Source organism: Python bivittatus, unplaced genomic scaffold (assembly GCF_059951505.1).
Source record: "Python bivittatus isolate LINGU-HERP-01145 unplaced genomic scaffold, Pbiv_v1 ctg000020_np1212, whole genome shotgun sequence".
Lineage (NCBI taxonomy): Eukaryota > Metazoa > Chordata > Lepidosauria > Squamata > Pythonidae > Python > Python bivittatus.
Window position 1 is genome coordinate 111018682 of NW_028277030.1, and position 12841 is coordinate 111031522.

A 12841-nucleotide genomic window follows, 5' to 3' on the forward strand; every position below is an offset into this window, starting at 1 on the left:
ATTCTATTGCATACAGAACTCTCTCTCTCTCTCTCTTTGCCTTTTTTAAATTGTAAGCTTTTTATATAGTAGGTGCAAGTCACAAGCTGATCTGGAGATTTCCTCTGTGTTGACTAGTGTCACTTCTAACTTATCAATAAGAAGATGTTAATTTTAAAGGAATTAATTTGAAGTTTTCACACATGGGAATGAAATGATAGAAATCATAAGGACTTTGAATGCAAAGTATTTCAAGTGCTCCAGGTATGCAACAAATGTATATTACAAGAATTTAGCTGCAGTGTCAAAACCAGAAGATGCTATTTTGTACCAAATGTTAAACAAAACTTGACTGTTAAAAAGCAGCATAACTTTTAGTGTTCCAACCACTGCAGTTGTGCTGTTGTTTGCGGTCAGATGCTGTTTTCCAACCCTTTTCCAGCCTAGCTAATATAGAAGCAGAGATCCACCATACTATTAAAAAAGTGGAGTGCTAGAACCACTATTTTGCAGCAAGTAATGCAAAAAAGTATGTGCCTGTGCACAACTGTGCTTCACTCAAAAGCGTTGCTAATGCTACTGAGATTGTAAAAAACTAATTGTACAATGTTGGTTTGGTTGTTTTGTTAATGTAGCCTCAGTGTTTGTGTAGCTTTTTGCATGATCTCGTACCTTGTTAATGTTGACTTGCAAGCTGATTTGTTGAGTTTTGGCACTTGTATGCAATATGCGTGCTCTTGTGTTTTATGAATATATGTTGTTAAGAAGCAATAACAGCTCTATTTTTTGTAATCCTGTGTGCAAGCAAAAATATCAGCAAGAAAAATACTGTTGTTTTTTGATAGGCTTGTGCCTAGCAGGCAGGATGGGGAGAAAAACAGTAGATCTATTCCTTGATCTTGCTAAATAATTGGGATGTCAGTGCCTACAGAAAAATTAACCAAGGAAATAATTTTTTTAAAAAAAAATCAGAATGTTAAGAAAACTATATGGATAGATTTGTTAACTGAAAATAAATAAATTTGTTGCTCTCTTGTCCTTACAAACTTTGACTAAGGGACCCAGAGGGTTTATTTAAAGAAATTAGGATGTTTTCTGTTTCTTCTGTTGAGAAGGTGATTACAAATTCTTTTTTAATAGTTGAGAACAAAACTGTGTTCCCGTTGCTTCCTTTGTAGATCTATTTTAATGTTTTCAAAATTGTTTAAAAAAATCATACTCTAGGCCATATTTTCTATAATTGGGTGGTAGGTAGTACTCAGCACAGAATATCATCTCATGTATCCTTATGGCCCTGGCTGAAAAAACAAGGGAGGAGTAACTGACCTCAATTTTTCATTCTTTCCTATACCTGGAATGCTTGAAATATTTCAAGTTTTGTTCTGATAAATATGAAACTGACAATCTCTTTTCAGTTTTGTTCTGTAAGAATATAGTTAATTTGAATCTTTTTGTCTTTCTGATGGAATATTTCAAGTGGGTCAATTTTGTTCTGAATTCAAAATAAAACATTTTGGGCACCCCTCAACCAATAGGTTTTGTTTGATTTTCTTACATGTACTATATCAGTTTTAATGGTTTAATTTTAATGAAATAACTAATGGTTATTCCAGATAAAGTTTGTACATCCTACTCTGTCCTGACAGGGCCAACAGAAGAGAGAAATAAATGTAATAGGACTGATATTTCCAAAGAACAGAATTAATTTTGAGAGTTAAAACTTGAAATTGTAAATAGTAGAGTTTTGTCTCCTTTGAGGTCCTGTTTTTACTTCATTCTCCTCCTTCATTTTTACAATTAATGTGTGTGTGTGAATAATTGGGCAAAGAAACATATTTATAAGGCAGTGTTCCCTAAGGCATCTTGGTGGACTTCAGTGGAAACTGTTGAAATGCTGAATGGTACGACTGTTCTTTTGTATAGCTTAGAAATCTCTGTTGTCCAGAATTGTACAGATAAGGCAAAACCATTTGCCTCGTTGTCAGGCAGTTCAGCTGAATAGAAATGCAAATGTGACATAAGGGGTTAGTATGCTGTAGTTGTGGAGGGGGGGGGCAGGGGAGAGAGATTGTTACTTTCTCTAATAGGATTCCTGTTTGCAAGAAAATTCTCATAGGTGCCAATGCTTGTTTTCCCCAATAAACCACAGGTTACAGGACAGGTTCTCTGAAACAAAACATTTCTCACAAGATGCCTTGATTTTTTAGATGGTGATGATTTTAACTGTATTACCAAGTGCTGTATGAACTGTCCAGAATAAATGAAGAGTATCTCTTCTCCACTATGTTGGACATCCTTCCTTCCTTCCAAACTGATTTGACCCTTTCCCTGTTTGCTCCTCATTATATAGCAGACCTTTCGTATTAGGTGCCTCTGCATTCAAAACTAGGGATAGGACTATAGCCAGATTCTTTCTAATGTATACCCCAGATCAGATCTATTAACCACAGAATAATAGCAAGTTGGTGATCTAAAGGAGCATACTTCAGCAGGGACACAGTAGCTTAACTGAGGTCAGAAGCCCGACCTCTGTCCTTCCCAGCATAGCTGTAGCATGATCTGCAAATAAGTCTACAGGGGAAATGAAGAAACGGTGTCATGTAAGCCAAGAAAAAATGGCAAGACAATCCTTTCATCTTGGATCTCTGCTGCTTCACTGGCTGAATATGGAAAAGAAAAGGCTTTAGGAATCTAATATCAAGCGGAACAGAAATGGGGAAGCTGTGCTGTTCCTAAAATGTTGTTGGACTACCACTCCCTTTATACCTCAGCATGGCCACTGTGATCAGACCACTGCTTGGAATTGCTCTCCAAAAAAACAAAACAAACGGGCCCAGAGGGCCAGAAGTTGTATGTATTGTTTTACAGGTAAATTTATTAGCATATCTCCAAAAATGGTTTATACAAAAATTGTCAATAAGGTTTTTTTTTAAAAAGAATGAGGATGCCTTATCAGGTGGCAACACTGAAAAGGGGAAAGAATAAGGCAGTAAATGAGAAAATTTGCTCACAAGTTGTTTAATACTCTCTGCTGAGCTATATCTATATTATCTTCACATTAGTCAAGCAAGGTAATCCTGACATTTGAACTAATTTCTCAGAACATAGTAATGGATACTGTGAAATAACATTTTAAAGCATAGAATGGATCTTGTCAGTAATTTTTGTGACAGTTATGTATGCCACAGTTTTACAAATTACATTTAAATATGTTATAACAAAAACACTTCAACACTACAGTTTAAAGAAAATCAATAGAATTAAAAGCAACTATTAAGCAGAAAAAAATAGAGTTAACAATCCTCAAAAAATAAACTGTTTGTTTCTTTTGCTGAAATTATATCAAGGTAGGCAGCTAGCAAACGTTTAGAGATAAATAAAATATAAAGCACAAAGGTTGGATAGGTTGTTTGTTTTAAGCTCAACTGCTTCTTCCATATTATTCCCTTCTCAAGTTAAAACAAAATTAAAAACAGGGATTTTTAAAATTTGGCCTGGAAAACCCACCAATTTTTATTCATGTTTTATGTGCTGTATTCATACTGTATGATTTTTGGTATGTGTACAAAAAAGGCAGATAGTTTCTGTTGACACAATGCCAAAAGGCTAATGGTTTGCATTTTAAAATCAACCTCTAATTTTACACAAGAAGGATATTGTGGGTTGGGGAATTCAGACTTGGTGATGACAAAGCTTGAGAGGTCTCTTTTGATTGATAATATTAAGTTGAAGGAGCATAGCAACAAGCAGCACGCTGAAGGAAAGGAGTAGGATATTAGTACACAACCGCAGTTTCTCTAATATGTAGCTACATTAAACTGTCTTACCAACAGTCTGAAATGTTTTGCAGGCAACAGTTTTGATTATCATTAAAGAAAGGAAATTTATCAATTTGCCATATTGTTTTCCATGCAGAGGAAGCTACTGGATTTTCAGGTTTGGTTGGCCCTGGGCTAGAATTTGAAAGAGTTTTTGATGAAGATGATGATATCGCCTATATATTTGAAGGAGGTCAACTGTATAACATAACATTTTGTCTTAATACTCACATTCATAGAAATTGTATCAGAGGCATCTGTGAGGGGAAGGAGTCAAAAAAGTAAAATTGGTTCCAGCAACTGCAAAACTGAAGTGCTACCCTTTTTTTTTTTTTTACATACACCACAACTTATAAAAAGGAACAGGGCTTTAATCACATAGTCACGGCCTCCATATTGAAGTTTATGACCCCCTTTTGTGGTCATCCCTGGGTTGTATCTATTAGTTTGTAGCATCCCCTGATTAAAAATAGAAATATTCTTAAGGTCATTAATGTTTTTATCTCTGAAAAGCTGTTAATCTAGAGTTATCCGCTAGCTATGTAAAAACCCAGTTCTGAGTATTCTTAATGACAGAAGCACTGATAGTTTATTTACCAAATCAGTAGGGATATGAAATAAGTTTGATACATAGAGCTAAATCTCTTGATTGCCACTGAATAATAATAATAAAAAAGATTAACTAGCTGATCAATAGAAATCAATAATAATGGGAGGATCTAGCCAGGAAAGGATCACATTAGATTATACTGTTTCATTTAATCATTTTTGCTAATGTGGTTTTTAAAATATAAACATGTTTGTTGCATTAGGAACAAACTAAAATAGATAAAACAATATTAACTACATCGTTTTTGCTTGACATGTTAAAAATCCTGTATGAAAACATATTTTGTCCCATTAAAGTGTTAGCTAATGAATTAGTTGATACTAAGAAGTGATGTGGATAACAAGAATGCAAGGAGATAAAACTAGTTTTTTCATAGTCTAAAGAATGTCTTCTGCCTCAAATCCATGTGATTATACTTCTGTTTTCAGTACACGGGCAGCACAATATAGGACAGGAAATACAAAAGAACTGATAGCATCTAAAAGACTTTGTAAAGTATGGGAGGTGTTCCTAAGCCAAAGGACTTGCCCAGTCCCAATCCAAACAAGGGAGAATTACCAATATGTTATACTCCCTTTCTGTAAACTAAGTCTCATCCTGTCATTCTGGTGCCTCTGGGGATTATCTTTAAAAAAAATGTTTGTTACATTTATTTTTCTTGTTTACACAGTTCCTATAGTTTCACAGTGTGACTTGTTAATTCTGGATACCTTGCAAGAAGATCAGTGCTGCATATATTTCATGAAGTACTGTACTTCATGTACTTCAGAGACTAAGAAAGTTGCTGAATCTTTGTTAATCTCCGGAGTGGATCTATTTCTCTGGAGTGGCTTTGTTGTCTTTGAATGTTAAAGAACCCTTAGATCTTTAAAGTGGAGATTGCCAGATCAATTTGCATCTGCTGAAGTGCTCTGCACCTCCTAAGTGGCAGTGGCTTCTTGGTATTTGGTACAGCAATCAATATTAAGTGCTCCTGCTTCCGTAATTATTTGGGGATTTTGAATTCCTTTTCACTGTTATTTCCAAATAAGCACACTATGATAGGATATTACTTCTCACTGTTACAAGCCTGGGATTTTCATATGATACTTGATCTTATTTCTGGGTAAATGTGGATTAGCTTGGATTTTAAATTGCTTCTCAAATGTACTTCTGAATAAACATGCATAGGACTATGATTTTCACATGATGCTTATTCTTTCTTCTAAGAAAACTTGCTTGTATTTTAAAATTGTTCTTCCCTTGAGTTTTCAGTTGCTGTTTTGGGGTGCCACTGCAGATATATTTTTGATAAAATGATGAAGGTATCTATATCTTTCTCGGTCACAGCCATCCTCCTTGAGATGCCCACTTTGTATTTTTCCCTGACAACCATTGGAATACAGCATTTGGGACCATTATCAATTGGAAATCTGACCCTTGAGCTAAGAAAGTCTTCCACTCTTCTGCATTAGAGTGAAAACTGATCCAGAAGAGAAGATGGTGAACTGTTCTATCACTTGGTCTGATGAGTAGAGAGCCTTTCAGCAGAGGAAGGCTGCCTAATTTCAGTTATCAGAAGAAAGAAAGGAGCCTAACCCCAGAATCATAAAGCCAATTCACTGTTGGGTATAAGTAAACTATTTTGAAAACATGGATCAACTACATTTTTTTCATAAAATAATCAAAATAATGGTAGGTATATGGTGACCCTTGGAACTAAGATTGCTTTTTCCCCATCAAAATGAATAAACGAATAAAAGTTGTATAAATATTCACACAGATCTGTACTCTTCCATTATAATTCTCTCTAATTCCTTTCATACACTTTCAAAAGTGGAAAGATCATGAAAATTGAGTTAATTACACATACTTAATATCTTTTCATGCCCTGAAAGAGAAATTATGTCAGTAGTCCATAACAACCATAAATTACTTTGGTCACTAACAATGGTGAACACTTTTGGTCATTCTCTACCATATGTAGGATATTAGTGCAACAGGCGGCACATTAATCACCTGGGTATGATGAAGAGCTATAGTCTATATTATACTTACTCTAAATTCTTGAGTGGAAAGTCAATGCAAATGCTACTATAATAACCTTGTATTATATTTAAATGTGTTAGTTACTCTAAAATGACATTTAACAGAAAATAAAATGAAAATGCTCCTATTTAACCTATTGGATATAATGTTTACCTTTAGTACATGTGATTTTTCACAATATATATTATGGATAAATAGTAAAATTCAGACATATCCTCCCCACCTTTAAAAAGCTTTTTTGATACTAGATTCTCATGTTAGATTATCCAAAAAGGATACTAAAGGAAGGATTCTTTCTTTGATGCCTAGCTGATGATACTAAAGTTGCACTGTCCAGCAATTCAACCTGTTCTGTTTGTTAGTTAAGAAATATGACAAGTGCAAATAAAAAGTAAGATGTTATGAAAATATTGTCATTTGAGTTATATTTTATCTTGGGAATTCAACTGATTAAACAGGGTAATAGCATGACGTGGGGACTGTTATTTAGAACTAGAAGTAGAAGGTGGGTAAAGATTGTTCTAGTTTGATCCTGGTGATAGGTTTATTGGGAAATGGGAATAATGCATTTGTATGTAGTTCAACAACATGTTTGTAAATCTTTTCAGTTGCCCATTCCCTGGGTGTTGCAATAGATTAAGTCACTATATGATGATATGACACCGCCATCACTTGTCTTCCTGGGATATTGCTAGAGGCAACAACAAACCTGTGTCTTTGGCACATGTGAAGAAATTTAGTGCTTCAGGGGTTAAGTTACATAGGCTCCCTAGTGGATCAGCTTATGCTTGGACAGTAATAATAACACTAACATTAATAATAAAAATGCCAGAGAAAAGTGAATAGAGAGGGAGAGAAAGAGGAGTAAAGGTATTCAGGAGGAAAAAAAAAAACTGGCAGGCTCCAAATGATGGATTTTGTTGAACAGGTAGCAGCTAAAAGTCTGATTCCATTGGGTTGCTGTAAATGTGCATATACAAACATATATTTCCATGGCTTTGGAGAGGTGTATGAGCAAGTGTGTGTGTGTGTGTGCGCGCGTGCTGTGTTGTCGCTTCAGGCCATGATATCCTAGGGCAGTGTAACAAGCAATTTGTGTCAACTCACAGTAAAGAATATTGGTGTTTTCACTAGGGAAATATTTGCACTCCATCTTCTTTCTATTTTTACTACCTTGAGCTTCCAGTTAGGTAGGAAGCTGTGGAGGGAAAAGGGTACGACAGCTCCCTAATCTTGTCCCACACTTGGTCAGGTTTACAGTTCTCATCTTGTTTCACAATGGCAGTTGATGCTTTTGTGCATTGCAAGGTACCTTTTTTCTGATTTCTGTATGGAATGGTATATGTTTTCACCTAAACTCACTCACTCACTCAATCCATGAAAAACTGCTTTCCTTTTGAACATGCTTCCTCTAAAGAAAGCAAGGCAAATGAAAGAATGTAGTGACTGTACTTAGAAGCATCACAGGCCCAATAAGGAGTTGTAATTTACTATGGGAAAGAAAGCAATATGAATTTGTTGCCACAGAATTGTTGTTTATCATAATAATCTTTCTAGTGAAAAGCCTAATTTGCTCTTTCTCTACGAATATTTTAAATATGATTACCATAATATCACAGTGACTGAGATTGTCCAAAATGCAGTGCTGACCTTGAGTGTACTTCTCCATTTAACATGTGGTCCTTTAACATTCAGGAAACAACATGCCTTCAATTCACTTATTAATAGATAATCTAAAAATGTTATCTTGTTCTGTGATATATGCCTGTGCCATGCAGATTCTTGAAATCTTTTACTATCCCATGGAACAGCATTACCAATGTAAATAGGTGTAAGATTTTCCAAGATTTCTACTGGGAATACTCCATAACTAAAGTGAGCTTTTCCCTTGGCTCTCCGCTAGTTTACGATTTAATTTTTACTGACATTCCACCTCGTATTATTAGCTCCACAAAATGAAAGTGAAATAATCCTGTATTAATTAAAGAGTGATTGAATTCCCTCAATCATCTTCGCCTTGGCTTTCTTAGACAGTAACACCATGTGGCTCTCCAAGGAAAACATGTGCTAGGAGCACAGTTTCATAGAAAAGGAGAGGGTATGGGTTTTGTATTACACTTAAAACTTTTTCCCATTTATACTTTCTCCAAAAGACTACAGCAGAGATTTTAAGGTGAACCATATATAGATTCTGCACTGTAGCAATTTAAACAGAAGTTGCTAGACCTGAGGAATCACTGATGCAGGATACTTGTGGTTCATTTACTGTAGTGTGCTGATAGGATAAAATTATTGTGATGTCGTTTTGGAGAAACCTTGTGTTTTTTATTTAAAAGGACAACAAAGGCTGTATGGGGAATTACGTGCATATGTATGCATATGTATGCTTATGTATAGCTTATTCTCGAAAGCAGTTTTGAGTGTTGTGGCTTGTCTAAAATTCAGGCAGGGTGGTCATTACTTCTGCTAAATATAAATGAAAGCAGCAGATGGTTCTAAAGTAGTAATCTACTACCATTTACTGAAGAGTAGGCTAGCATGAAAAGAAATTCAAAGAGTAAGCTTGTCGCTTGCGCACTCTCTCTGTCTCTCTCTCTCTCTGGGGTGGGGGGAGGGTAGAAATTATATTGTAACCAGGAGTATGCTGTACATTCTGAAGAAAATGAAATGGACAAGTAGCAGATTTCTAACAAACATTTGAATCAACTTATTCTTAATGAAGCTAGCAGAATATATATTTTCAAATAAATGAATATGGGATTCGGATGTGTGTTGGGAAAACACCTGGGCCTTTGTAAAGAACTCTATAGGCCCTTTGTTATTCAGAAATATTATTAAAAAAAAAATACTGTTCTCTGCCATGTTTCCATCTAGCTTAAAGCTAGCTATAGCAACTATGTTACTCTGATTAATGTCAGATAACCCCCCAAAATAATTTAACAATATATTTTTTTTAATTTAATAAAAAATATGATAGGATTCATTGGTATAGAAGAAAACTATAATATCCTCTTGGGATACAAGCAGCTATGTGTGTGCGTGTGTGTGTGTGTATAAATATATATGTCTCATAGCAAACACAAAATTTGCTTTCTTGTCGTTTTTCTTAACATAAATATGTACTTTGTACAATTATCTGTACTGCTTTTTTGCCACTGAAGCTTTAGTTTAGTAGCCTTGAGGTAGTTATGGCTTAGGAGTCTGGCAGTTTGAGTGGCATGAAACGTCTGTAGCGCTTAAGGATGCACAGTATCCTACATGGGGATGCTAATAAAGATAGAAGGGATGTGAAGAAACAGACCCCACTCAGAATACTCACTGACTTCTCTCAACCTCCCAGGCCTGATTCCATAACTATTGTTTTGTCCAGGCTTCTGGGGTGAGATTTTATACTGCAGCATCTGACAAAGAGCAAAGAAGAAAGGGAGAATGCACACACTATTCTGTGTTGTATTTTCAGTAACCTAGAAATTATGAAATAAGCATTCACCTTGATTTTATTTTCACAAGTCGCTCTTTTTCAAGCATTCTTTTTAGAGAGAAAAGGGAGCTGTAATAATAGATTCTAACTTGCCTCATTTATTTTCTCTTTTAATAAAATAACTGAACTGTAACCAGCATAGCCAAGTTGAAGAATGCTGTTGAAATTCCAGGCCCAAGTCTACTAGAGGTGACATTTTAAGTCTCAGGGGAGAAGGCCAACTGCCTTTCATGAATGCATAAATTATAATACTATGATTGTGGTCCCCTAAGCAGCACTACCATCAGCAAAGACCCATGCCTGTAAGGTGTCTGGCTGAAAGATAGCAATAGTTAATTTGGTGACAGGGGAAACACAAAATGATATGGATGAGTAAAAGGAACTGTGGACAAGAAAAGCTTAGCTGCGGGGACGGGGGGGGGGGGAAGCACAAAAGAAATCAGCAGTTCAAAGAATATTTACAGCAGATTGTAATGAATGTATAAAAATGAGGTAAATTTTGTATTTTTCACTACAATTTAATGACATCACATTGTGATGTATATTTGTTGCTTATAAAGTTTCATGTGAAAACCAACATATATATTAGAATCTGAAGAATAAGCCTACACCATGGTACAGGACAGTGCATCGTTATTTTGCAAAAGTTTTTGATGTTTATTGCATGCAATTGATATGAAGACAAACTGTATCCATGCTACAAAGTCATTCCTTTTATTAAAATGCTTTAAACGATGTTCAAGATGCTACATTTATAAAGCATGGAGAGACTTGCTTAGTGTATCTGTAGCATGGTTTTGTCTCACTGCTCAGAATCAAAATTTACATCTTAATTAGAGTCTCCGTACGTAGCAAAAATGCTGCTGGTAATAAAGGTTTTATTACCTGCTTTTCTATTAATGGTGGATACTCTAGTTTTGCCGTGTGTATTCCTGATCCCCCCAATATATGCATTTTCTGCATGTATGAGAAGCAGACTAGAAACTGTCCATAGGATAAAGATCTCACAGGCTACAAGCTCAAGCAAAACAAAGAGATGCAAACATGTTCTGTGCTTTTACATATACTTGTCTTCCTTTCTGTCATTTCACTTTGGTGAAAGCCATCAAATAGATTTGGAGACAGCTGTTGTATTCCCATTTGTGAATGTCATTATTGCAGTTAGAGGAGGTGCACTGATTAGTTTTGATCTAAAAAATACGTTATTTGCATCACAGAGTGCTTCATGCAGAGAGGGGGGAAAAAGGATTGGATCAATTCAGCTGAATTAGTGACAAAAAGTATTTTCCAGGATTAAAATAATTATTTCATCACTGGGTATGAGGGGATATTTATTTTTATGAGTATAAAAGAAAGAACTCTTGCTCTAGTATTAATAAGTATGCTATGTAAATATATTACATTATTAATGACACTTTCAGGACACAAGTTGTTCCCCCACCCTTTCATTTTTGTGCATTCTTAGAAAATGTGTAGTGTTGGCCCAGAGTCTGATATACATTGATTTACATTAATAGTTTATTCAAAGAAGGAGGTCATCAGCTCTGGCATGAGGCAGCTAGGAGTGGGGAATTAGAAGGCTGGGTAATTTTGCAGACAGGACGTAAATCATGTAACATATTTGCATCCATGTTGATCCTTGATTTTTGTGTGTGCGTGTGCGCACTTGTGTATATCTATAATTAAGACACATCAAGTTAAGCTAAACCTGTAAGATTGCAGTGACTACAGACCAATCTGATACAGGTTTATTCAGAATTGTATCATTTGACTTTAGTGGCACTTATGTCAAAGCTATTGGACACAGTACTGAATATATAAGACTGCTGAAAAGTCTAATCTACTGCATTCCTGGAAGTAATTTTCTCTGAAACTGGTGAGGTTTGAATTATCATAAATAAGGTTATTACCAACAGAATTAATTGGTTAAATTATCTTGTTTCTGTTATTTCAACTAAAAAATATCTGTCGTATCTTATATGATGTTTATCTGCTATGCGTGTACATCCATCCATCAATGTATCTGTTTATACTTGTATGTATTGCACCTGTTTTTGTGTTCATTTTTAAACATTAATTTCTCTCAAGTTCTCTCTCACACTTTTTCTAAAAAAAAAAAAGTGACGAAATACAAACACTGCTAATTTTGTATGCGTATAAAAGTCAGCAATGCAAACTTATTTAGATTCCTTAACCTGATATTCAGAAAGGTAAAACAGAATGTAAGTGAATTACATGAGGGGAAACAAAAATTAACGGTCCAATCCTAGCCATGCTTCCTTACGTCAACAGACAAGCAGTCAGACCTGTTTATACGGAAATATGCCCGGGAGCTTACTGCAACGTATGCACGCTTCCTCAGAAGGAAGTCCCACTAAGTTCAGTGGAGATTTGGTCTACCTGTCTTCCATCTTTCCAAGTAGGTCTACTTTCTGAGTGAACATGGAGGGTGGTCAACAGATCATCCCGAGTTTGCCACGCACCACACACACGCCAACACACACGCCAGGAGATACAACAAGGAAGAAAGAGAAGAGCAGTACAAAATTATACCTTATGATGATATCTTCTCAAAAACCCTGAGGCTGCACACCTTCCTGCCCAACCGTAGCTTAACAAACAGAAAGCACCGGTCGATTAAAGAGTTAAATCTAGCCCCCCTCAGAGTTAAAAGCGCGTCGTGGTTGGCAAACCACTTTTTAAGGCTCTGCGTCTTTTAGATCTGCGGCGCGTTCTCAGTTGTCGCTTTCCCTTTCTCTCCCTCCCCCCCCCCGCTCGCCCACTCCGTCCCCTTTCAGTCCCCTCCGCCCGTCTGTACCTGCCGAGCGCCGCTCAATCTGTGCAGCCTCTGCTCTTGCCGGCGCTGATTGGCCGACGCCCTACCAATCGCGTTTCGGCCTGGGCCAGAGGGAATGCATATGTAAA

The 12841-nt window shown here is 36.0% G+C and overlaps 1 protein-coding gene across 4 annotated transcripts in view; it reads left to right on the top strand.

Annotated features, from left to right (window-relative positions):
- The window catches only part of ESRRG (estrogen related receptor gamma), a 439525-nt gene that overhangs the window by 229526 nt on the left and 197158 nt on the right, over positions 1 to 12841 (top strand). The window lies entirely within an intron of this gene.